This window comes from Rhynchophorus ferrugineus, unplaced genomic scaffold, assembly GCF_030347505.1.
Source record: "Rhynchophorus ferrugineus isolate W39M unplaced genomic scaffold, kcgeb_rfMv2 rfM1, whole genome shotgun sequence".
Taxonomy (NCBI): domain Eukaryota; kingdom Metazoa; phylum Arthropoda; class Insecta; order Coleoptera; family Curculionidae; genus Rhynchophorus; species Rhynchophorus ferrugineus.
The window spans coordinates 2,267,809-2,295,636 of NW_027472580.1; the positions used below are offsets into that span (position 1 = coordinate 2,267,809).

A 27,828-nucleotide genomic window follows, 5' to 3' on the forward strand; every position below is an offset into this window, starting at 1 on the left:
CTTCTAAAAGAAATAAATGATCTCACAATGCATTCGCACTTTAATTGAACAATTCATATACACAGAGGGAGCAAACAGAGAAGAACATGTGGAAGTTACTTACTATAACCTGGAACAGGTGAAGAGCTTCTGCTTATCTTTGGAAATTGGCATTCTAACAGGTGTTTGCCACATATAAATCCCTTGATATTGTTCAGAACGATAAACACAAAAATTATATAATAGCCACAAGCTCGCTTAAGAGTTTCATGTTAAATTATTCCATACGCCCACTGATCAAGGTCATCATGAACAAAATTAGAACTCTAAAAGATAAGTTCATAACCTTTATGTGATTGCACGCGGGAATTGGAGGAAATCAACGAGCGGACTACATCTCCGGTAGAAAACAAAATCAAATAACAGTGAACATACTCGTTCAGTATAAATATCTTAATGCACGCATTGCAGAACTCTACAGAAAACTAGACCAACTAATATGGGACCTATTCGATGGAAATAAATTATGGAAAATCAAAAGTATATCTAAACAACGCCAAAAAAATCGATATATCAAGAGGTAAGTTACCTATACTCTGCCGGCTGAAGATAGGATACCCATAGTTTCCTCTTAAAAAAATTAACCCCCCCTATATCCACTGTATACAAATCAACAGTCAAACATAAACTGACATCATGCAGGAAATACTCACAACTAAATCAAAAATATGATATTGGGTTATCCTTGGTATAGGCAATCCGGATAACTTGATCGCCTTCCTCAGAAACTCTGGCTTATATAGGGAGACATAACAATTAAAATAAATTAATCTTCACTAAGATACAATAAGTATGCTAAATGTTTTCACTCATATCCACTAAATACTAGGACTCGGCTTACTACATTATAAAGTACCATTAGTATACGTTTGTATCCAATAGCTATTTAGCCGGCTTAGTTGGCGCAGTGGTAAAGGCAACAGAACGGTCCTCCTACTGTTGCGATAGTTGCGGGTTCAAATCCTGATGGGGCATGGTCGTAAATTCATGTTTGTGATTGTTTAAAATTTTTGGTTGTCCTTAGACAAGAGTGCAAAATCTAGGTCTTCTGGTATGATTTCTAAGCAGGTCACTCGGCAGTCGGTGTCTAGTCCAGATAAACCCTCAATGGTGTAAGGAGACTTCAAAATATACAAAAAAAAAATATTTATTTTTATTATACCACTCTGGTCATATCTATTACCTCGAATTATAAATACTACTATAGTTTTGATTCCTTTATCTAGCTACACTTAGTTTGTAAATGCTATTATTAGTTTATATATAGGTTTACGGCCTTTCAATTAATAAAATAAATAAATAAATAAAATATACAGTATAATTTTTTCTCAATCAATGCATTTTTAAGCCAAAAGATGATTAAAATATAGACAATATCCCAATTTGTCGAAATTAACTAACAAAAGGCCTACATTTTTTTAATAACATCTTTATTAGATACGCTTAGTACAATCTTAATTTACAATTAATTTATTACTACTTTTCCTAAGTACTTGGATTAATTAACAAGCAAGACCAGTGCGAGAAAATACATCAGTATGTAATCAATTATAAAATTATAATGATTTATTAATTATTAACTTATAGCTATAGTTTACACTAATATTACACACTAAATGTTAACACAAGTTCGTATGGTTTTGTTCGTTTCAATCTCCTGACATTCTGCGCGCTATCCAGCAGTTGTATTGCTTCCACGTTAGTATGATTTAGTAATCTTCTTTCGTGTTTTAAGTTGAAATCCTGCACAACTTCGCAAATCCATTTGATTTCCAGGTCATCGTGCAGTTCTTCATTGGTTACATAGCGATAGGTATTGGTAATCAATGGAAGAACCTTGTTTTGACAGCGCTGTATGACTAACTGATTTGAATTTTTAGTGCAACCCCATATTTGCACTCCATAGGTCCAAATTGGCTATATATAGATCAACCTCTTTGATTTTAGATCAAGTTGAGAGTATCTTTCGACTAACCAGTATAGTTGTTTTATTTTGGTTCTAATGTGTTTTACTTTTTGTCTAACGTGATGCTAAAGGCCTACATTATATAAAAAAAAGAAAAGGATAATGTACTAAATCAAGAACGATCGCTTCTTAATCATAAAGTATTTGCAACAATTGATAGATTTTTTTTAGAATAGATTTGCAGAAATAGAACTGACTAGAACAGAATTTAGAACAGATTTATGTACATTTCTGAAAGTTTTTAATAGTATATGCATTTATTTTTATCCTTACCGTACTGTTATATAATATATATAACTGTCGTATCTCCAGTTATCACGCAACTTCCGATTAGGATTTTCTATCGTATGCAATTATTCAAATAGCGGCGTAAAGGATTTAAGGACGGTCACGAAGAAATTACCGATATTTAAACTCAAGGTCGATCAAAAGCGAGAATCGCCAAGAAAACATTGAAATGTTCATGAATTCATTAAAATTCAGCGGAAATTGCTTATGCAACAGAAAGGTTATGTAATAGATGGAAATGTCGATATTCAAAATAAAATTACTAACAATACGCACCGTATTTGTATAGCATCATAGTATATCACATAACAGGTCAATTGAAAAGTCTCCGGCCTACCATAGTAAAACACATTTTTTGACAAAATTAGTTTTTTTTGTTCAACATAATTCCCTTCAAGGGTCATAGACTGATTATAACGACTCTCCAACTTTTCGATACCATTTTAGTAGTATGATTTGTCCTTTATTTCAAAATAGGCCCCAGTTTCGGCGATCACTCGAATTCGACGAAAATTTCTTCCCAGCGAGCACACTTTTGAGATCTGAGAACGGGAAATAGTCGCTGGAGGCCAGATCTGGGCAATACGGTGGATAAGTAAGCAATTCGAAGCCAAATTCATGGATTTTTGATACGGTGTATTGTTTTGGTGACGCAGTACTTTCTTTTTTTTTAATGCGGCCGTTTTTCGGCGATTTCGTCCTTCAAACGGTCCAATAACACTAGGTAATAGTCTCTATTAATGGTCCTTAATTTTTCAAGGTAGTCAATGAAAATTATTCCATGCGCATCCTAAAATACAGACGCCATCACCCTGCCAGCCGACTATTGCATTGCCCACGCTTTGGAGCGGATTCATAGTATGCAGTCCACTCGGATGACTGTCGATTGGACTTCGGAGTGAAATGATGGAGACATGTTTTATCCAATGTTTGCTATTTCATTCAATTTCAATTTACGGTTATTCAAAATCATTTTGTGAATTTTTAAAATATATTCGTCGATAACAACCTCTTTTGGGCGTCCACTGCGTTCACCGTCTTCGGTGCTCATTTCACCACGTCTAAACTTAGCATAACAATCCTTGATGGTTGATTTTCTTGGGGCAGTGTCCGGAAACTCGGCATCAAGCCAAGTCTTTTGCTTCAACTGTACTTTTTTCCTTCAAAAAGCAATATTCCATCAACACGCGAAATTCTTTTTTATGCATTTTTTGTAATATCAAAAGTTGCTTGAACCAAAATGCTATAATTCACAAACTAATGATCCGACAGCTGTCAAATTTAAACACGCGTCTTTTAAGGGCTAACTAAAAACATGTAGATTTAATTCTAGTAGTTCCATCTATGTGTCAGGCCGGCAACCTTTCAATTGACCTGTTAGAAGGAGTTATCCTCGCGTAAATACTAACAATCAAGAACTCCTGAAAACAGATAATGTTAAATATCTGCGAATGTTTCTGGACTGGAAACAACTTAAACCTAAACCAAACGGGATGTATTGGCTTATAGAAATCACGAAAATTCTAAATTATTCTTAGATAACAAGGTGTTACTGTGTGGTGATCTATGGAATACTGAGCAAATTTCCAGGAAACTATAACGAGTGTGATCCAAAAAGTCAGTGTAAAATATCCTAAGTAATAGTAAAAAGTAAGTAAATGTATCTCTGTAAAAGAGTGTTTAAGCAATTAAATGGGCGATGTCAGTGAAATGTGTAGATTAAAACGTTTACTATCATGTGATTTAAACAATAGGATGGAATGGGAATAACAATACAAAAACGATTGTGCTTGAAAGGATCTCCTTAATAAAAGAACAAAAGCACCTTATGGTGATTATTGAGCAAATAAATTTAATAATAACAGTATTCAAAACAATAACAATATTATTACTATAAATAATTCATACGATGTTACTAGATTTTTTTCTTTTACCATTGTGACATTTAAAGCAATCGATGCGAAAAAAAAAACGGAGAAAATCCATCCACATTAAACATCCTTGAAATTATTCAAAGAACATAAAGAACAAATCGAGAGACAAACGCTTACCACCGTGTCTCGCGAACTATAAAAAGTGTGTGGCTTATTGAAAAAAATTAATTATAACGAAATACCAAGAAAGTAATCGGAGTTTTGAACGTAACAGACAGAAAAATAGTAATGTATATATAATCTGTACCGATAACAGTGCGTTTTGATTGTTGATACGAAGACAAACTATTGTAACACATGTTTATCACTTCGACAATCTAACAGAAATTCTATTAATTTTAAAGGATATTTAGGCATTTATTTTTTCGAAATATTTTAATATTAAGTCACACGACTCTACGAAAAAAAATTCATTCTGTGTCCTAAAGTTTATTTTATGATTTTCCGCTTAGTTATGAACAAAAATTAAAAGTAAAAATACCTTTTTTGGTATAAAGTTTGCTTTTGTAATAGTTATAGTATTAATACTCATATATGACCTTCTTATAAATTTTAATTATTTTTAATACATTTAAAAATACTACGCAATCAGAGTGGGGTTTAAACGTTCACACAGCGCTGATAGATGGCACTAGACTGATAAAGAACGATAGAATACCTTAAAATATCGTCGCGAAATTGTAAACATGATCCTCATGCATTTTGTTATATATTTGGGCAATTTATTAAAGTGTATTTTAACTGTCCTGTTCGGAATCAAGACAAGACATAGGCTCCACATGTTGCTTGTAATAATTGTTAAAGATGTTTGGAAGGTAATCAGTAAATTTTAATTAAATGGTGAATTAAATATAATAGAAATATTAAATTCTATTTCTATATTTTAGGTTGGTATAAAGGTCAATGAAATTTTCAACACCAAGAATCTGACCAGAACCAAAAGATCATGTTAACGACTGCTACTTTTGCATTGTGAATCCGAGTAAGACACGTAGAGATAAAAATGCAAAACCTATCAAATATCCTGATCTGGAATCCTCTTCTGCTCCAGTAGCACAGGACAGGACCAGTTTTGGATTTTTAGGAAATAACAAAGCGGAAAACTACAAAAAACTAGTTGAAAATATGCTAAAAAAAATTAAGGCCATGGGATGCAAGATATCATTAAAAGTTCATATGTTGCATCCTCATTTAGATAAATTCAAAACCAACATGGGAGCGTATTCAGAAGACTAAGGAGAACGTTTTCACGAGGACATTAGGAGCCTCGAACAACGTTATCAAGGGCAATGCAATGAAAACATGACGGGAGACTATATTTGGGGTTTATTAACAGATAGCACCTATGAACATAAAAGAAAACATAAAAGCGTGCACTTTTAAATTATTCTCTACTTTTTTGTAAGTGATTTTGATAGTAAAACTTAACAAAAATAATTAAAATTTTCATTAAAATGGTTTCATTTTCAATTAAAAACTAACACCTTAGATCTTGAAAAATATCGTTAAAGCGGTTTCCTAAATAAAAAAGTAAACTTCCTCATGCCATATATGCATTTTTTTCGTCTAATTACGGCCTAAAGAATTGGAATTTAATGCATTAAAGTGAAAGTCAAATTTTGTGTTGATCCGTGCAATTAATGTGTTCAACCTAACGTAGCTTCAAAGTAAATTTCATTCATCAACCCAAAAATAACTTAGAAGGAATACAGCTACTGGATAACATGCAGGAAATCAGAAGATTGAAGCATATCAAATGACATAAACTTGTGTATAGTGCATAAGCAACAGGTCAATTGAAAAGTCCTCCTTACCATAGAAAAACACATTTTTTCGCCAAAATTAGTTTTTTTTTATTCAACGTAATTTCTTTCAAGGGTGATACACTGATTAAGGCGAGCCTCCAAATTTTTTATGCCATTTTTGTAGTACGATTTGTCCTTTGCTTCCAAATAGGCCTCAGTTTCGGCGATCATGTCTTCATTCGACGAAAATCTCTTCCCAGCGAACATTCTTTTGAGACCTGAGCACAGGAAATGGTCGATGGGAGCCAGATATCGTTCGTTTCTTATCGTGATATCGTTTTCACCGACTTGTAACACGGTGCATTATTTTGGTGAAGCAGCATTTTCTTTTTCTACAAATGCGGCCGGTTTTCGGCGATTTCGTCTTTCAAATGATACGATAACGCTATGTAATAGTCGCTGTTGATGATCTTTGCTTTTTCAAGGTAGTAAATGAAAATTATTCCATGCGCGTCCCAAAATACATACGCCATAACCTTGCCAGTGGACTGGTGCGTTTTCCCACACTTTGGAGCGGGTTCATCGTGTGTAGTCCACTCGGATGACTGTCGATTGGAGTTCCGAGTGAAATGATGGAGCCATGTTTCATACATTGTCATATATCGACGCAAAAACTAGGGTTTATTAGGCTTAATCATCTTCAAACACTGTTCCGAATCATCAACTCGTCGTTGTTTTTTAGTCAAAAGCGAGCTCGCGCGGCTCCCACTTTGAAGAGAGCTTTCTCGTACCCGTGAATCGCTCCTTTGTGAATGATATGATGTACACGTTCAGTTGATATCTTTAGAGTGTCTGCTATTTCATTCAATTTCAATTTACGGTCATTCAAAATTATTTTGTGGATTTTTTAAATGTTTTCGGCGGTAACAACCTCCTTTGGGCGTCCACTGCGTTCACCGTCTTCGGTGCTCATTTCACTACGTCATATCAATATAATATATACTTAGCATATTAATTCTTGATGGCTGATTTTCCTGGGGCAGTGTCCGGAAACTCGGCATCAGGCCAAATATTTGCCTCAACTGTATTTTTTCCTATCGAAAATCAATATTTTATCAACACGCCAAATTCCTTTTTACCCATTCTTTCACAATAAAAAAAGTTGCTTCACTCAAAATGTTATAATTCACAAACAAATGATACGACAGCTGTCAAGTTTATACATGCATCTTTTGAGGCTTAGGGCTAACTAAAAGACATATGGATTTAATTCTAGTAGCGCCATCGATATGTCAGGCCGGGAACTTTTCATTTGATCTGTTATATCGTACCAATTTTTCTCACTGAATTACTTTCGAAGATAGAAAAACCTGATCAGAATACAAGCATTCGCGTAATATCATATAGTATAATTAATAGTAAATCAGCTTTCCACGATGTATTCAGCGTGGATTACTTTTTCAGTAACGCAAATGTTTCGATTTCATCTATAATATTTTCCTTTATATATTTAGCATTTTTGTTTGAAATAATTTGTTGGATTTGTCGAATTCTACTAATACAATACACCCAAGATTTCCCTCTGTGCAATGAAATAGAAAAGTACAGTTACGCGAACCGCGCATGAATGATCCATCGATAAACAATAGTGTTACTGTTATTAAACAATATGTCAATAGAACGTGTGATCGAAGGTTTGTATTGTGTTTGTGCGCCAAACATATTTTGCATGAGCAATTCTACACAGCGAATGAATTTTGATGTCGTGTTAACAATAAACTATATTAAAACATATCATAGAAAAGTAAAGGTCACCATAGATGTTTTTGTTAACACAAATAGCGAAAATAATGAAAACAATGTCATAGGCGGTGAGTAAAATCAATATGCAATTCAATAACTTTCAAGTCACATTAATTTGTTACATATTGAGGTACTTACGTAGCTCGAATTATCTCTTATAGTTTCCGAGATATCGGGTATCGAAATTTTACATTTTAGGCTCTGTTTTTCCATATACGCTGAAATTGTAAAAGAGTCTAATTCCGTTTAATGACTTAGTCTATGAGTCTTAGTTTATGGCTAATAATATTAAAGATACTAAAGATAATCTTTCTATAGTTTTTGTACATCTAAATATTCTTTTGCAATAGTTATTGTTACACCTTTTATGCTGCATTCCAACAATTTTCGAGTAGTTTTAACCTATCACAAGAAATCATCCCTATTAAAGAAATAATTCCTACCTAGAACCAGATCTAGAGAATACGGCAAATGAGGAAACAATTCGAAACCCAGTTCATGGATTTTTGTCATCGTTTTCACTGACTTGTGACACGGCGCATTGTCTTGATGAAGCAGCACTTTCTGTTTCTTCAAATGCGGCCGTTTTTCGGCAATTTCGTCCTTCAAACGGTCCAATAACGCTATGTAATAGTCGCTGTTGATGGTTCTTCCTTTTTCAAGGTAGTCAATGAAAATTATACAATGCGCATCACAAAATACAGACGCCACAACCTTGCCAGCCGACTGTTGCGTTTTCCCACGTTTTGGAGCGGGTTCATCGTGTGGAGTTCATTCGGATGACTGTCGGCTGGACTTCGGAGTGAAATGGTGGAGCCATGTTTCATCCATTGTCACATATCGACGCAAAAACTCGAGTTAATTACGCTTGATCATCTTCAAACACTGCTCCGAATCATTTCGTCGTTGTTTTTGGTCAAAAGTGAGCTCGCGTAGCACCCACTTTGCATAGAGCTTTCTCATACCCAAATATTCGTGAATTATTTACATCATATCAGTACACGTTCAATTGATATCTTTAGAGTATCTACTATTTCATTCAATTTCAATTTACGATCATTCAAAATCATTTTTTGGTTTTTTTAATGTTTTCGTCGGAAACAACCTCTTTTGGGCGTCCTCTGCGTTCACCGTCTTCGGTGCTCATTTCACCACGTCTAAACTTAAGATACCAATCCTTGATGGTTGATTTTTCTGGGGCAGTGTTCAGAAACACGGCATCAAGCCAATTTTTTTCTTCAACTGTATTTTCCCCTTCAAAAAGCGATATTTTAACAACACGCGAAATGCCAGTATGGTGATTCCATGCCAACAGAAGGATGTTCATTTAACAGAGATTTGATCCACTCATTGATTCATTGTCTATCTTATCGATATCTATCGCATATCTTCATCATTTCGAACCCGTGTACCAACCAAGCTATGTTACACCGATATGAACAAGTACTAATCAGAAAGAGCTATGTTCGGTGTGTTCCCTGGTTGCGGCAGAACTTTCCCTTCGAGATGCAACATCCTTCACCACTTTTGCAACATGCAACCAAGCGTTTGGTATTTGGTACTTGATATTGCGACTTGATATTTTTTGCTCGTTATTCAGTTTGTTCAATTGACGTCGGTAGATATCTATATATAGTAACATTTCACTCAGTTTTAGAACCTTCTAATACATAAGACCTTGATAAGCTGTCTGAAAGTTTTTTCAGAGTTCGACTTGGATTTTTGTTCAATAAGTCTTCCAATTCATTCATTTCGATAGCAAATTTTTTGTCCTGTCATCAAAATCATTAGATTTAAGGGCAGCATCAGTTTTTAAAAGTCTTTAAAAGTAATGGATATCGAAATATAATTTTGAGCATTCTATGACTATCGTCTATATACATTGAAAACAACTTAACAATACAAAATATAAATTTTATGTATATGTTAGAAATGTTAAAATCATCGGATTTAATAATATTGGGTTTTTTAACTATACATATTGTATTGATGTTCATATTGACGCTAAATAAGAAGATACCTACTTTGACTTTAGGAAAATACAAGGCAGCTCTGCCAAAGGGGGTGTATGGGGATTAATCTCTTATCTGCAGTACACTCGGAACTTGCCTATAACCAATTAAAATGTTACTTCATTTGCAGATAATACTAGTAATCGGAGATAACAACACTGAATTAATCGAAATGTTGCAAACAACTATTGCCGGAATAGAATTCTGGATAGAAAAATGGGGCATCCAAATGAATCAAAATAAATCAGTGCATATTGATTTCATTAACAAAAAATTCCAGAACAAGCTAATATGTATAAATCAGCAAGTAGTCCCGTATGAAAATACAGCCAAATATTCTGGCATGGTCCTTAATGTTAAGGCTTCAGCTGGAAAAAAGTAAAGGAATGCTGAAGTATAAAAAGTTGTACTGATTAGTGAGTAGATATTCAGCCTTTTGCTTTACCAACAAGTGTTGAAGCTAGTGTGGACTTCTGGTACATAAACAGAGGACCCATCAGCACATCAATATTGAGAACCATTTGATATAATTCAGTGAAGTTATAAGTAAAAGTCAATGCAATAATTAGAAGAAAAAGGAATTACAAATATCAAAATATTATTAGAAACAATAATATACCAACTGTGAGGTGTGCATTTTTTCAATCCAACAAAAAAGATAATTTAGAATATGGAAAACCTAAATGTAGTTAAAAGGAATTAACAACTTCTGCCAATAAGAGCTGCAAATAAGAAATACATAAAATCGTCTATATACATTGAAAACAACTCAACAATACAAAATATAAATTTTATGTATATGTTAGAAATGTTAAAATCATCGAATTTAACAATATTAGGTTTTTTAACTATATATATTGTATTGATGTTCATATTGACGCTAAATAAGAAGATTCCTACTTTGACTTTAGGAAAATACAAGGCAGTTCTGCCACAGGGGGTGTATGGGGATTAATCTCTTATCTGCAGTACACTCGGGACTTGCCTATAACCAATTAAAATGTTACTACATTTGCAGATAATACTGCAATACTAGTCATCGGAGATAACAACATTGAATTAACCGAAAAGTTACAAACAACTACTGCCGGAATAGAATTCTGGATAGAAAAATGGGGCATCCAAATGAATCAAAATAAATCAGTGCATATTGATTTCATTAACAAAAAATTCCAGAACAAGCCAATATGTATAAATCAGAAAGTAGTCCCGTATGAAAATACAGCCAAATATTCTGGCATGGTCCTTGATGTTAAGGCTTCAGCTGGAAAAAAGTAAAGGAATGCTGAAGTATAAAAAGTTGTACTGATTAGTGAGTAGATATTCAGCCTTTTGCTTTACCAACAAGTGTTGAAGCTAGTGTGGACTTCTGGTACATAAACAGGGGACCCATTAGCACATCAATGTTGAGAACCATTTGATATAATTCAGTGAAGTTATAAGTAAAACTCAGTGCACATTAAAAACAGTGACATATATATTAAACCAAAATTATCTATCGTAAGCTAAGTACTTTGCAATTTTAAAACTGTAGCAAATTAGGATAAAAACAAATACCTTATTAGTGTTAAATTTGCTAGATTGCTATAATAAATCTATAATACGTATAATAAATATAATAAATAATAAAAAAGTTAAATAAAATAAAAAATATTGACGCTTCGCATTTTCACCAATAGATATTGCTAATCAAAATACATATATGGACAATAACAGCTCGTTAAAAGTAAAAATGTTTTAGAATCACTTATCAAATTCAATTTGCAAATAATAGTTTCGATGCTTTCCATATCTCGGTTCTAATATATAGGACAAAGAATATGGAGAAACTATATTAAAAGCATTAGTTATTGCTTTCAAGAAAATTGGGCTAAAATGACAATTAAGGAAATTGTATTTGAATTAGGCTTTGGAAAAAAAGGACCAGAATGGTTAAACAAATATGATAGGTTCAATTTGCAGTATTCGCTGTATTCACAAAATATACCTTCAGACTATTTGTTCAGATCGATGTAGGCCGCTCCAGAAATTTTAGAATGAGTTGAAAAAACACTTTAAAGAAACTGTCCTTTAAAGAAACAACGTGAATGATTTGTGAAATGTATCTACTTGAAAGACATGAAGGTAGATAAATAAATTATTTCGTGACTCCATAACACTCACTTTAAACAACTCCAGCTATTGTGATCGCAAGCTGTGTCTGTTTTGAAAAATGAAAATGTTTGAAGAAGTAATATAAATATTAAATGAAACCTGACAAACATAGAAATATAGAGAAATGTAAGTTTGACGATGGTGGGAGATTGATAATCATCCCAGAGACGACGAAGAGTTTTGGGAGGATAAATAGTTTTCAGCAATAAGATGGTGCCATAATATAGTGAAGACTGACAATGATTTAATCTGAATGATAACAGGTTGTAGCTTTATATGATGTGTTATTCCGACCATCCTACTATTCTGTTGAACTATGCCTACTATTACAACTAATCAAAGTATAAGAGTATTTCCAGTATAACTTTTAAATTATATTTTAGGATTTCCAACTAGGTTTATCCCATCAATTAGACCTATAACTCGTCAGGCATATGCATTACGTCTACTAAATGAGGAGTGACCACTTAGAGACAACAACACATACAACTAACTGTCATTCCAACATATTAACAAATGCGCTACCAAACAGAATAATAAAATTTTAGTTATATAAACTGTTAAACTTGGGTGAATGATTTATTGAAAATTTTATATTGCAAATATTTAGTTCTGAATCACTCCTTAAGTCGCAAAACCGCAGAAAAATAAAAAATTAATATATTTTCCGCGACAACACAGTACATTCTTGTTGGTAATAAATTTATATTGTAAATATCACTAAATGAAATAGCAAAATTGAGATAAAATTGTTCTCTTGCGTAATTAGAAGAAAAAGGAATTACAAAAATCAAAGTATTATTAGAAACAATAATACAGCAACTGTGAGGTGTGCATTTTTTCAATCCAACATAAGAGATAATTTAGAATAAAGAAAACCTAAATGTAGTTAAAAGGAATTAACAACTTCTGCCAATAAGTAAAATAATAAAGTAATAATAAAATGGTAATAAACAAAAGCGTTATTTAATCTAACTTACTGCACGTATTTTATATTCTACTATATACACACAATTTAGCTTAATACCTACCTAAACCTATAAAACTATTGAAGTCGGTACGACTAACAAATTAGATTTGTTTTGTTCGAAGTTTAATTTTTGAATATATCACAAAATTATGTTATTATTTTTGTATTACTTGGGCTTTTTTGAATTGAACATAGGACCTCCTCTTTTTTAAAGTCGATTAATACTACACCCACATACAATACTTTTTAATTAAATCAATTACTTGAATTTCTGAGTAACTGGTCTATTTAACATGAACTTCGAATGTAGAACTTCAAATACCTATTATCGCCAATTAACACCGCTAGATATTTACCTTCAACAATTCCTAAAACCTACAGACTGACTAGTGAGATTATTAATAAGATGTCGGACTTCAGCATTCGTTCATCAGCAGCAGCGTTAGCATTCGAAGCATCACCGATTCACTATTTACTCATAAATATAATGTATCGGTTCTGTATTAAATATTGAACAGCAATATTCACAAAAAAGTTTATATTATAACAGGTCAATTGAAAAGTCCCCGGCCTAGCATAGCAACTTTCAATACCATTTTTTTAGTACGATTTATCTTTTGCTTCAAAATAGTCCTCAGTTTCGGCGATCACCTCTTCATTCGACGAACATTTATTCCCAGCGAACATTCTTTTGATATCCGAGAACAGGAAATAATTCGAAGCAATTTGAAGCCCAATTCATAGAATCTTGTCATCGTTTTCACCGACTTGTGACAAGGTGCATTATCTTGGTGAAGCAGCACTTTCTTTTTGTTCAAATGCGGCCGGTTTTCGCCGAAAACTCAGGTTTATTACACTTGATCATCTTCACTGCCACTGCCACGTACAGACTTGCATGTCCACTGCGTTCACCGTCTTCGGTACTCATTTAACCACGTCTAAACTTAGCATAACAATCCTTGATGGTTGATTTTCCTGGGACAGTGTCCGGAAACTCGGCATCAAGCCAAATTTTTGCTTCAACTGTACTTTTCCCTTCAAAAAGTAATATTTTATCAACACGCGAAGCTCCTTTTTATTCGATTTTTTCACAATAACAAAAGTTGCTTCACTCAAAATGCTATAATTCACAAGCTAATGATCCTAAAAATGATATCTAAAAAATATATACATTTAATTCTACTAGCGCCATCTATGTGTCAGACAGGAGACTTTTCAATTGACCTGTTATTGGTGTTTATATTGGTGCTTCAAATTTTAATATATAATAAATCGACATAGTAAAACATTATTTATTACAGACAGAAATATAAAAGAACAAATTACGACACAATCAAATAAAAATTGGACACAGATGATCCGCTTCAAGAAATAGAAATTTGCTTTACAAGTAGCGATATCCCTTCACAAGGTATTAAACCATTCATTTATTAATTATCTTATGGACAGTTTATGTCATCTATGATGAATTATCCTTAGCCAGTCATCATTTAAAATCAATTTCAAGTAACCCTTCTGAAATAGTTATGGTTGGGGTGGATAAATGAGGGATTACATAAAAAGTCTGCCCCATGCATATTAATGTTTAAAGACCCTAATATGCTAAATAGTACTCCAAACTTGTCATTTTATGAATGATTAATCGACCAGTGTCATTAATATGAAGGGCAATGTGCCAAAATCAGTTTCATAAGCTGAGAGCTAATCATTATAATGCTTAATTAATGTAGCTGAACTTCAAATATATATTGCACTTCCCCATTTCTTGACTTGGCATAATGTTGGTCTCTTATTTCTCAGAGAACTGATTATGGCGTTTGTTTGTGATCTGCTTCACTGGATTTGTTACTAAGCTGTGCACTAATTGTCGCATCTGAAACGAATGATATCATTTCTAATACAACATCAGACAAAAACATGTAATTTTTAATATAATATTCAATGTTAACATACGTATTAATTAACTTATGTAGTAATGCGTGATGGAAAAAGGTGCAAATTGAGAGATTTTTTAAATCAAAACCAGTTTTAATATAAATAAATCATTAGAGAATAATTGGAATAGTTACTTTCTTCTACAAAACCTTTTTGACGTTCTCTTCAGTCCATTTTCCAAAAATTATAACAAAAATGGCTATGTAAAAAGATACGATCGTTTTGCGCAAGATATTGAATTCAAGATCTGATAATTCTGAGAAGAGCAATGTATAGTAGATACAATAATCATTGTATAAATTCCTGAATGAATCAATAGTATTTAATAAATATCCCATGATGATTTCGTTTGGTTTCTACATAAAAGAAACATTTTGTTCTTTGCGTCCATAGTGTTTTAACAATATACTTAAATTACCTTATTCAAATCGTTAAAACCAACTCTCACGAGTTTTCATTGATGGGGTATATTGTGCTGGCCAAACTGAAAGACCACGTGAATAGAAAAACATTCAATAATGCCTTAAGAGACATCTAATTTCCAAGTAAAATTAGCGCGACAAAATTAATTCATGATCCTAACGTACTAACATCATCTCTATATATATTATAAATATATTACTCACAATTCAGTTACATTGGTATCATACCTAAGAAAAATTCAATAAGAAGATGATGTTTAATTCTATCTAATTTGCAGCCTGTTAGTCCCTGTTACAATGCAATTAGAAGAACGAAACTGCTTTAATATTCGGATGTACAACCCAATATTCTCAAAAATGATCATGGATGTTTTGATTAAATAAAATTTAAATCTTAGATATAGATGTTGTTTAAGCAAAATCGTCTTCATAGAATACCAATCAAATAAAGCTCCATCAATCTATAGCATCTCAGCAAGCAATGATAATGTTATAGAAATAAAATAAAAATACTAAGCTCTTAAGACAAGTCGTAATATTTTAACACTAGCTAGCGCATAAAAAACAAACAAGTAAATAAATAAGACTTTCTCCTCTTTTATTATATCTATTTTATGATTTATATATTAACAAACTTATGCTATAAATTGCTGTAAGTCGTAATAGTTAACAAACAGTACTGTAAAACATTTTATGATGATTTTTATGGCAGCAAAAAAATAAGCGTTAATGAGAATAATCCATTATAATAACAAGCCCGTTAATTCATTTAGTACCCGCAGTATTGTAAGAGTACCACTTAAATATTTGTGTTGTTTCTTATTGCTTCAGAAATGTATAACAATTAATCTCACTGAAACCAAACATGGATTAAACATTTTAGTTGTATATACTTTGGGTATATTTCATTTAGTCATTTCATAACCAATGATTTATCTTTGATGTCAGATAAAAAAAAGTATTACTGCATTAATTGTTCGTTTTTATTGTTGAATATTAATTAAATTAACAACATTCATAAAATAGTCCAGATCAAAGGGGCCAGTCTTCAGAAACGAACTGTTTGAGGATATCAAAATAGTGCTTTATTATAACATCTTTATTGGATATGATTGGTACAATCTTAATAATAAATTAATTTATTACTACTTTTCATTTGTACTTGAATTAATTCACAAGCAAGTGCGAGAAAATACATCAATATGTATTCCTCAATTATAAAATTATAATAACTTATAGCTATAGTTTACACTAAAGGTATACATTTATATAAGTTCGTATGGTTTGGTTCACTTCAATCTCCTGACTGTACAGCAGTTATATTGCTTCCACGTTAGTATGATTTAGTAATCTTCTTTCGTGTTTCAAGGCGAAATCTTGGATAACTTTTCCTATGGAGCAAATCCATTTAATTTCCAGGTCATCATGCAGTTCTTCGTTGGTTACGTAGCGATAAGCATTGGTAATCAATCGTTTTGACAGCGTTGGATGACTAGCTGATTTGAATTTTTAGTTCAACCCCATATTTGCATCCCATAGGTCTAAATTGGCTTTATAATTGTCTTATAAATCAACTTCTTTGATTTTAGATCAAGTTGAGAGTATCTTCCGACTAACCAGTATAGTTTTATTTTGGTTCTAATCTGTTTTGCTTTTTATCTAACATGATATTAAAATAGTACTCAAGAGAAAGAAATTTGATTCAAATTAAGAAGTGAATATCGAAGCTGAGGCCTATTTTGAAAGACAAATCCACTACATAGGAAGGCATAAAAACAATATAAATAAAGGAATAGTTGAAACTGATTAATTACGATTGATTGAACATTTTTATTTGAATTTAAGAAAACTATTGCAATATTTTAATTGAAGCTCCATTATTTAATATAGTATATCCTAACTTCTCATATCAGATAGCTCATCTCGAGTTCACAATTGGTTAATGAAATTCTTTGGTATAGTGAGTTTTTATAATGATATCCAGATCAATATAAGCTATTATGATCTCGATTTATAAATATTTGAAAATTGTAGATAATGCTTTAATAGGCTTTATTTAATGGGTCAGTAAATAAAATTGTTATGATCAGTGCAAAATTGTGTTAAAATATGTGGCGACCGCCACGACCCTTTAGGCCACCACGCAAGCTACAATAAGTTCAAAGGTTGGCAACGCCGGTGGATTGGTAACCAAGCAATTCCAGGCTATAAAAGACCATCACGACGACGTCGCGCTCTCCCAAATGAACAATTCGGTTTCCGTGCTAAACATTCATGCCTCCATTAAGCTGCCCGCGTCGCAGTAACTATCCACCAGGCAATGATTAAAGGTCAAAAAATTGGAGCTATCTTATTAGATGTCTCCAAAGCTTTCGACCAAGTATGGCACCACGGTCTGATATTCAAAGCGAAACAACTACATCTACCGAATGACGTAATATCCCTGATAGATTCATACTTAGATGGTAAGTCCTTTCAGGTAAAGATCGGTGACGCAGTCTCCTCTCGTAAGCAAATCTCCGCAGTATCCAGCAAGACACTCCATTAGCCCCAGCCCTACTCAACCTTTATATGGCTGATTTCCAGCTTTACAAACTTTCCCATACAGCATTTTATGCAGATGATACTGCTTTCTTCACAACCAGTTACTGGCCAAGCAACTGAACCAAGCGATAGCGTGGCACAAATTCTGGTGACTTCAGATTAACCCGAGCAAAACTCAGGCTATTCTGTTCCACCGCAAGAAGGAGTTTCGCGCCTATCGCCTCCAAATCGATAAAGTCCCTATCCCATGGCTCCAGAAAGTTTCATACCGAAACTGGCAATCCCGTTTGTGAAAATTTTCATAAACAAACAACAGTGTGAGGTTCTCCATAGGAACCTTAGAACACGATAACACCTTAATAAAATCCCTACCCGTCTACAAATCCCGGTAGTAAACAAACTATGACATCCCAGTCGTAACCCAGGGACTCTGTCGCGCGCAAAACAGTACCACTTCCACAGCGCTACCGTACTTCCTTTACCTAACCTAATATTCTGACAATTCTCCCGTCGACCACATGTATCATTCAATAACGAAATAAACAAATATTTCTTCAAGCAGTGTTTTTAATTATCGTGCAAATACCTTCCAAAATAGTAGTGAGTTTTTAGACAAGCGTTAAAACTAGTGTTAGGAACTATCGACTGAAATCTGTTTAGTAAATGACTACTTTTTACTATCGACTGTTTCAGTCGCTATTTTTGGTTCGACTGATTTTCCTACTTTCTACCAGTGATGGTTTCAGTCGCTATTTTCGGTCCGACTGATTTTGTTACTATCTACTATCGACTGTTTCAGTCACGTACTTTTAGTCACTACTCTTGGTTCTACTAGTTTCATTCGACTGATTTTTAACATTTCGACTCTGTCGTCCAAGCCGCGACCTTGACAAAAATGTACCCAATTTATGCTTACATAGATTTATATGTAATTTTTATAGTTTTGTGATTTTTTTGGTAGTTTGTTTGTAAATAACAATATATTGTATCGATACGATATCGAACGATATTTTTCAAGATTGTTAATGTAATAATAAGGTAGTAAAGTAATAATAAAGCTGCAATACTTCAATATTCACATGACGATGAAGTCTTTCCTCATGTCCCCTTGCAATTCTCTCGATTTCTTGACTGACTGGGGGTATCTGAAGGTCTCGATATAGGTAATCAGTCCTATGGTATTTGGATGTTCCCATAATACCTCTCAGGACTTTGTTCTGAAAAAATTGTATTTTATTTACGTTTCTCTTCGCCGAACATCCCCATAATTGAACTCTGTATGTCCATATAGGTTTCAGTATTTTCTTATGTGATAGCAATCTATTATGTACTGATATTTGTGATTTTCTTCCAATTAGTAAGTACATTTTCCTATATTTCAATTCCAGTTCTTTCCTTTTCATCATTATATGTTCCTTCCCGCGAAGTTTTACATCAAGATTCATTCCGAGATATTTAGCGTTGTTGCTATATGGAATGATAGTATTATTTAATGTTATTGGTGCTTGTATGTTCAGTTTATAGGTGAACTGCACATGTACAGATATACTTTCATTAATTCTTATATTCCAAGGTTCTGTCCAATTATTTATATTGTAACTTGTCTGTTGTAATTTTCGTGAGGCTTCTTCACTGATGTCTCTGACAGCTATAATCGCAGTATCATCAGCAAATGTAGCCATCGTGATATTCGCCACTTGTGGTATATCACAAATGTACAGTAGATAAAGCATCAGCCCTGTATACTTCCTCATGGTACACCTGCTTTAACTTCTTTTATTGTAGAGTAAGCTTCTTCTTATTTGACTCTAAACATTCTGGTTGTAATGTACGATTATAATAGTTCGGTGTGTTGTTTTGGTAAAATTTTCCGTAGCTTATGAACAAGCCCTTCATGCCAAACCTTATCAAAGGCTGGTTCTACATCTAGGAATATAACTGAGTATACTTTTTTACTTTCGTAGGCATTTTCGATATATATGTTATTCTGTGGACCTGGTCAATTGTTGAATGCTTGTTAATAAACCCAAACTGGTGTGTTCGTATTAGGTTTTTTCTCTCTATGATTATTGCAGTTGTTAGACAAAAATTGATATTTTAAAACATTTATATTTATAATCTATTATATATAAACATTAAAAAAATGGATTATATTTGCAATATCACTGCTATTACACTGATTCTTCAACACGTATCCTATTAACTAACAATGTTAAGTACCCTCCAAACTATATTTTAATGACCCTACTGTACGTAATAATCACATTTACGCAAAACAATACGAGCACAAGATCGAAAAAAGAACGACATTTTACCGAGTTATGTAATTAATAAACACGCCAAGTAATTACCCTGTTCGGATTCGAACGATGGTTGTAACAGTAACAAAAAAAAAGCAAAAGCTCTAACTTGATTGAAATTTAATTGAAACCGCAAGAAAAACCGTCCTAGCTCTAAGAAATCCAACAGAAAGTGATTGACGTAAACGAGATGGATTGCGCCAATACATTTTTAAATTTTAATTCGATTTATCGACCGATTTAATTTCCATTTTAATGTTCATTTGGCAAAAAGGCCCTCGGTTACCAGTAGCCTGTGTAATTTTTAATTTACCACTGCAAATTAAGAGTTCTATGCAATCAAAACGTGTTGTTTTTGTATTGTTTCTGAAAACTCAGGATATTTTGTTCCACTGTAAGAAAGAGTTGGGCGCTTATCGCCTCCAAATCGACAAAGTCTTTATCCCCTGGCTCCAGAAAGTTTCATACCTCGGTCCAGTTCGACCGGAGATTCCAATGATCACCCCAAATACAGCACGTCATTTGCAAAGGAAATGACGTGTACAGCCTATTATTTCCTCTACTCTGCAGAAAAAGTAAACTTCCAATACACCAGAAAGTGACTCTGCATACACATAAACACCTTATCCACATAAATCCCTACCCATCTACAAACCTCGGTAGTAAACCAACTACAACAACCCCAGTCGTAACCCGGGGTTTCTGTCGCCCGCAAACATTCATACCCCGAACCCGAGCCGAAATCAGCAGAAGACCATTTGGTTCTAGCTGGTCATCATGTTAAAAGAGAAAAAAATTGTTTTTGAATGCGATAACACAAGTTTACAAATTGCGATCATCTTCTGGACCCGAGCAGATGATAACGATTCTTATCGTTATTTGATGCCCTGAATTTAACAAGAGTCCAGTTCGGGAAAACCCCGCATGCGCACGAAGCTTTGCAACGTTGCCACTTGTTGAAAATTATACGTATATTTGAAGTAACAATTCAAGTTAACCTAATATCATAGTCACTAACAGTTCTGTTGTGACTCAAGTTAAAATGTTTTTATATATCTTTCGTTCTCTGTAATATAAGTATAATATGAAGAACCTTCTTTATACATCTTTAATTTCAAAATAATTTTGAAAAGAGAAAATAAAACGATATGTAATTATTTGTCAATACATAAACACCATAATAACAAACCAAAATTTTAGTTCTTATAAATTATTCCTATAGTTGAAGAGTATAATACATATAATGGAATTCACAAATTAACCTAAAATCTCACTGGAAACTCAAGTTCGAATTTAATTAATTCTACTGTCTATTATTTTAAGTTATTTAACCCATTATAAACATATTTAATTTTAAATAGAAAACCAGAAAACAAAACTATCTATAGATCTGTAAAATTACTCAATGATATATCCTGTATAGCACTAAAAAATACCTTAATTATTTCATTATCAAATCTATTCCATATGTTAAAAAATGGAAACCTCCCACAGGTCACAAATCTAACACAGGTACACATAAAATAACATTTTGGCGTATATAACATACATCCTGTATTTCTGACCTCATTTACCCATACTCACACTTTTATGTTAGTAAAATCTGAGTTCCAGTAGATTTTTATGACATCACTAACACAATCTTTAGTGATGCATTGCAGGAAAACTCATTTTTGACACAGATCACCCAAAAATTATCTCATCTTTGGATCGCCTTCCATACAAATTCTAGGTCAAGGTATGCATAACGATCTACTTCGGTCAGTTCACGCTCCTTGACAGTAAAAGAACTTTCGCTCATTAACGAATTCACTGAACACGATTATCTCTCAAATTAGCGTCTAGATATCATCTGTCTTCGATTTTGTTTAATTTATCTGTGTTGATACTGTTAAAGCGAGATTACCTGATTATTATGTCAATAAATTATAGCATGAGAATAACAACATTTTAAAGTGATTATAGTGAGAGATCTTATGTCATTAGATTTTTCAATGTATTTTGTTATTTGCTGAAAAAATAGACAATCTTGTGATTTTCTCTCACTTTTTTAGGAAAGTGTCTTACCAATGTTGATGCAAACATTCCTTAAAAGACAGTATTGTGGTTAAATTTGATACTATTGATACTAAGTTAATACATCAACATACAACGTGTAAAAAGTAAATAATATCTCGTCTATAACAAGGAAAACTTGCACAAACGTTGACAAATTATTTTCTACTTAATATAAATAAATTATATTATCAGACAACAAAGCAGTATAATCTGAAGGAGTCTGAAGCTTTTTATATCACCACCAACAACAGAATTTAGAACAAACATATACAAAATAGTTGAAAAATATAAATAATACATAAATAACAACAAGGAAAATTCACAAAAACTGAAAATATTGACTTAAACTTCCTTAGTTATTATGGTTAAATTATATAATTAAACAGTGAATAAAGACAACCTGAATGAGCTCTGGTTATGTTTATATCATCATCAACAACAAAATTTGAAGAAAACATATACGAAAAAGTCGTAAATTATTAATATTAGCTAACTGAATCCAAGGAAAACGGGCACAAACTGGCAACAAGGACCTGATTTTTGTATCACTATCATATCAACACCATTTATAGCAAAGATATATAAAACATCTGTAAAATATAAATACATAATTGATAACAAGGAAAATTCGCACAAACTGACAACATAGCACTGAGTATATTGTATATAAATAGTAAATAAAGACGATCTGAGTGAATCTGAATTAACAACATTTGTTATAGGTAAATAATATATAATTTACAACAATAATAATTCGAACAAACTGGAAACCCTGATCTGATCTTTTTTCAGTTTATAAAAACAATCTGAAGAAGCTCCTAACTTTTTTTTATCACGATAAAACATATATTTAATACACTCATGATGACTGTTGAGTCCATAATGTATTCGCGGTTGGTCTTTTATAAAAACACGGTGTCTGTTAGTTCTATTACGTAGACGAAATCATTGTTATATATATTTACGTTTTACCAACCAGATCAAGAACAATTAATTCTTATGTGAATATTTTCACTCTTTTGATAACGCAACGGAATTGAATCAGTGTTTTACCATTCGTTTCCTACGTTTTGGTTACCCAAATTGTGAAATAATATTGTTATTCTAGAAACTATTGTGGATAGAAAGTGAAGATGATTACTACACACTCCATTACGTTTTCTAAATCGGGTTTTGTATAAATTTTATACCAAATTAACAATAGTTACTAAATAATCCTATGCATTGATGTATATCAAATGATTCTCTTTTGCGATATTAATATACACCGTTGCCAATTTGGGCTGCGTTTCTATTTTTTTCCTACTTTGTTTTTTAAATAAAGGTGACATTCTTTCTACATCATGATTTATGTTATCTTTAAAAATATTATAATAACATTTAAACTATATTATTGGAATTTAAATTAAGCTGTATATTGGAATTTGTTAAATGAGAGTGTATTCTAATTTATTAGATAATATATTAGTATGGATTTTAGTGCAGTATCAGAATGTTTTACACTGAGAAAAAAACTGTGAAAGAAATCAGATCGCTGTTGTTGGTTTATGGGAGTTTTCCTTTTTTTCTATCATGTTTTTATGTCCTATTTAATTATAGTAATTTATAGAAAAATAATACCAATTTTTATAATTCGGTCCTAAATTTATATCTATTATTTTATGTTATTTAATTTGGTATTTTAAATTAACTTGCTATTTTTTATACTGTTTTCTATTTTCTATATTTTAAACTACATATTAAACTACTTATTCAATAAAAATCTATTTATTATTTATATTTATTCAAAAATAGAATTTTATTACTTAATATAGAGATAAGAATATTGGACCGGTAACAACATTTTTGTTGTAACTTTAATTTTTCCAAGATAAGAACTAGTAACTTTAAAATATGTATAGCAGTGTTGCCAGTTCATGAGAATTATCATTCTTGGAAATTATATATTATTTACTTATAACAGGTTTTGATAATTCAGATTGGTTTTATTTACTATTTAATCATATATCCACATTAATTTAAAAAAGGCACAGGGCAATGTTGTCAGGTTATACGAATTTTCCTTGTCATAAATTATATATTCATATTTATTATATTTATATTTTTACATATTTTTTGTTTATGTGTGATTAATTGTTGTAAAATTTTTCTGAATAAAGCTCTACATTTTTTCTCTATGTCAGTTTTATTTTCATATTACTTCTTGTACGTTTTCATTATTAATTAAATTGTGGTAAGATCAATTTTCGTATAAATCAATTTATTTGAAGATTTAAATGCTTGATTTCATAGTTGTATACCCTATTTTACTCTATACGGTATTTTTAATATATTTATTAACATATATTTCAACAATGTTACAAAGACTATTATTTTAAAGGTTTCGATATTGTTATATAATATAAATGTATGTTTCTATTTAATTTAGTTTACTAAATATACATAAGATGACTGATATTAACTAAAAATCGTTTTATCAAGGTTGCCACTTGGTTTGACTTTTCCTGGTTTTCTACTTTTTAATAATGGTATAGTAATTAACTGAAGTATTATATGATTTATGTTATATATGTCATAACAATAATTTTTATATGAATTTGTTAATTGTTAATTTCTATTCATGCTGATGTATTCGAAAATAATATGGTATATTTTAATATTTTTTTATAAAAATATTGCAAAAGCTATTTTTAATAATTGAAAATTGTATTTCTATTTTGTTATATAACTAAAGCTATGTTTGCAACGAATTTAATTTATATTCAAAAAGGTTGCCAGTTGAATCTGGATGTTCCTGCATTTTTGTATTTGCAAAATTGCATATTAATATTATATATAATATTATAAGTGTGTTAACTTTCAAGGACACTCAATTATGAATAAATGATAAATATCATTGCAATGGCATAAAATATTGAATAATAATAAGTTTTAATACAATGAAGGTATTTTTGTCATTTTCCCCTGCCAAACCGTCGTAAAACCGCTCAGGTTTGATGATTTATTGTCAAAGCTTTACACATCGCAGAAGTTAATGAACACAAACTGCATACAATCGTCGCTATAACGTGTTTACGCTTACCATGCTATTCAAGGTAAATTGGTCCACCACGGTCCGGCACCATCGAAGACACAAAACAACAAATCCACTATTCCACTGATAAAAGTCCTGTCACTACCCGACTCCGAAAATTACAATAACAACAAACGGGCTAAAAAATTGAACGTCGCGATAACAACCGTGTCCGTTCACCGGTCACTAGATCGAGAAGCGTTCGGTCCCGCCGTTGTCGAGGGGGTAGTTTGTCGTGTGCGATAGGTATTTCGCTTATGACAGAACGTAAATATCTGGGTGGGACGGTGCGTGTCGTGGTACGAAACCGCCCAACAGAAGTCGCCAACTGCCGATCCGAAGAACTAACCGCATTAACGAACCTGCGGAGGAGAAAGAAAGAAGGACCGCGATAATTTTACCGGGGCGGGTGAATGAGTAGTGGCTGATGTTAATTTTAATATATAATCTACACAAAATAACACACACGTCATCACAATGTATATACTCTATCCAAAGTAGCAGTGAACTCACGTCATCTCAGTTTATGACGTCAAGACGGTGCAATGTTGAAGCAGTTATAATTGATATTGTATCCATTTTAGTTTATTTTAGCATCAATATAACACATGGACTGAAAAGTGCTGGCCCTAACACATAGATGGTGCTAGTTTTATTGCATTCACCATTTTTTCAGCTAGTACTAACATTCAAAAGAAAGCTGTTAAAATTTTATGATATTCTACTCACAAGTTTGTGAGTTGTTGTGCTAAGAGTGGCATTACTATCGCTATTTTCAAGACAATAGATCAAAAACAATTTTATGTTTTAATTTTACACTGCTTCTTGATGGGAAAAATGATGTTCACGCAAAGTAATGGCTTGAAAAGTGTTAAAAGCTGCATCAGAAACAACAATAAAATTTTGGTTTGCTGAATTCAAACATGGTCGTGAAGATATCCATGATACAGAACTCAATGGACGTCCACATGAGGTGGTAACACCAGAACATCTAAAAAATCCACAAAATCTTTTTTTTATGATCGAAAAGTGAATTTGTGTGAATTAGCTAAGATCGTAAAGATATCAAAAGAACGTGTTGATTTTATATTGCTTGAGCATTTGACTATGAGAGAGCTCTGTTCAATGTGGGTGGCAATTTGCCCACTGTTGGCCAAAGACAAGAACGTGTTAACGATCCTGAGTAGTGTTTGTCCATGTTTAAACGTAACAAACCGGAATTTTTGCGTCGATAAGTAACATGGATGAAGCATGGATCCATCACCTCACTCCGGAATCAAAACGAACGTCATCTGAGAGGACAGCAACAAAAATAAATCGTTCTACAAAATTGGTATTGAAATGCTAAAGCGGCGCTGGAATGATTGTGTGGCTCTTGATACAGATTACCTTGATGAATATAGCCAATTTTGAACAAAAAAAAACGCGTTCTCAGTGTTACGCCCTAGACTGTCTCAGTCCATGTGTTGTAACAACATTCTAATATAAATAAAGTAATGAAACAAAAATGTTATGACAAATAATTTATTTTATCATTACAGTACATATAATGCGTATATTATCGATGGTTTTAAACTACAATTAATAAAACAGTCACAATAGTTTGTAGGTTATTTATTCATTATTTCATTATTTTAGTCTATTTACATTGAACTCTTTTATAAACTAACTATAGTATCCTCTGGAGGCTTAATCCATCTAACTAATAATTGTACATCCAAGTAATGTATTTTATTTTCATTGGAGAACATATTTACTTTTTATATTTAGTTCTTGTTTCCTTCGTTGCTGTATTTTCTACACATTCTACACATGTGTACATTTTTCTTGATAAAATTAAATTTAATCATTGCATTTTCTCTAACGCAGTTGTCCTGTCTGCAAAATAGTTGGTGTTAATTTTCCCCTTGTCTTTTAAGTCCTCATATATATTTTCAACAATTACTCACATATATATGCACATACATTTTTCCCACTCTAGAACACGATTTTCTACAGCTATTCTATATTAATCATATACCCACCTTTAGTTGTTTCCAATCTCATCATATCATGCCTTGATATTATTAGCATTGACAAATAGTCTCACATCTACAAAGTTTCATTCACTCATCGTCACATATATCAAATATCAACAAATATTACGACTAACAAAACCTAATACTCCACACCACTCAAAGAGCTGAATATATCTGAGTTTTCTATAGATATTTTCCATACTAACAGTTATTTCTGATCAAATTGTATTAAATATTTTTGTATTAAAGAAAATACTCGCCGTTTTCAGAGATTTCATAATGTTAATCTTGAATAGAGCTAACATCAAGGTATGTAGATAGTTTCTTTTCGGTGAATCGATGAATCCAAAATTATATAGATTTTAATTTAGGAGATTTTTAGTTATAATAACGATAGTAATATTTAGTGTAGCTAGAAAACAATAAAAATATTTCCAATAAAAACCCCAGTAGCTTAATATTTAATAGTATCAATACTTACCTCTCTAACACAATTTACTGGTAAGAAAGGGTCCCCATTATCTCGTTTCTGAGGGAAGTAATTGATTAGAGAGGTAATCTGTTCCT

General features: G+C 32.2%; 1 protein-coding gene across 3 annotated transcripts in view; it reads right to left on the reverse strand.

Annotated features, from left to right (window-relative positions):
• LOC143194637 (uncharacterized) overlaps positions 1 to 25,598 on the reverse strand; it is a 228,698-nt gene extending 203,100 nt beyond the window's left edge. For all 3 annotated transcript variants that reach the window (XM_076401355.1, XM_076401352.1, XM_076401354.1), the window contains exon 1: positions 25,253 to 25,598. The gene's annotated coding sequence lies outside the window, so the exon portion shown is untranslated. The remainder of the gene's footprint in view (positions 1 to 25,252) is intronic.
• Between the last annotated feature and the right edge of the window lie 2,230 nt (positions 25,599 to 27,828).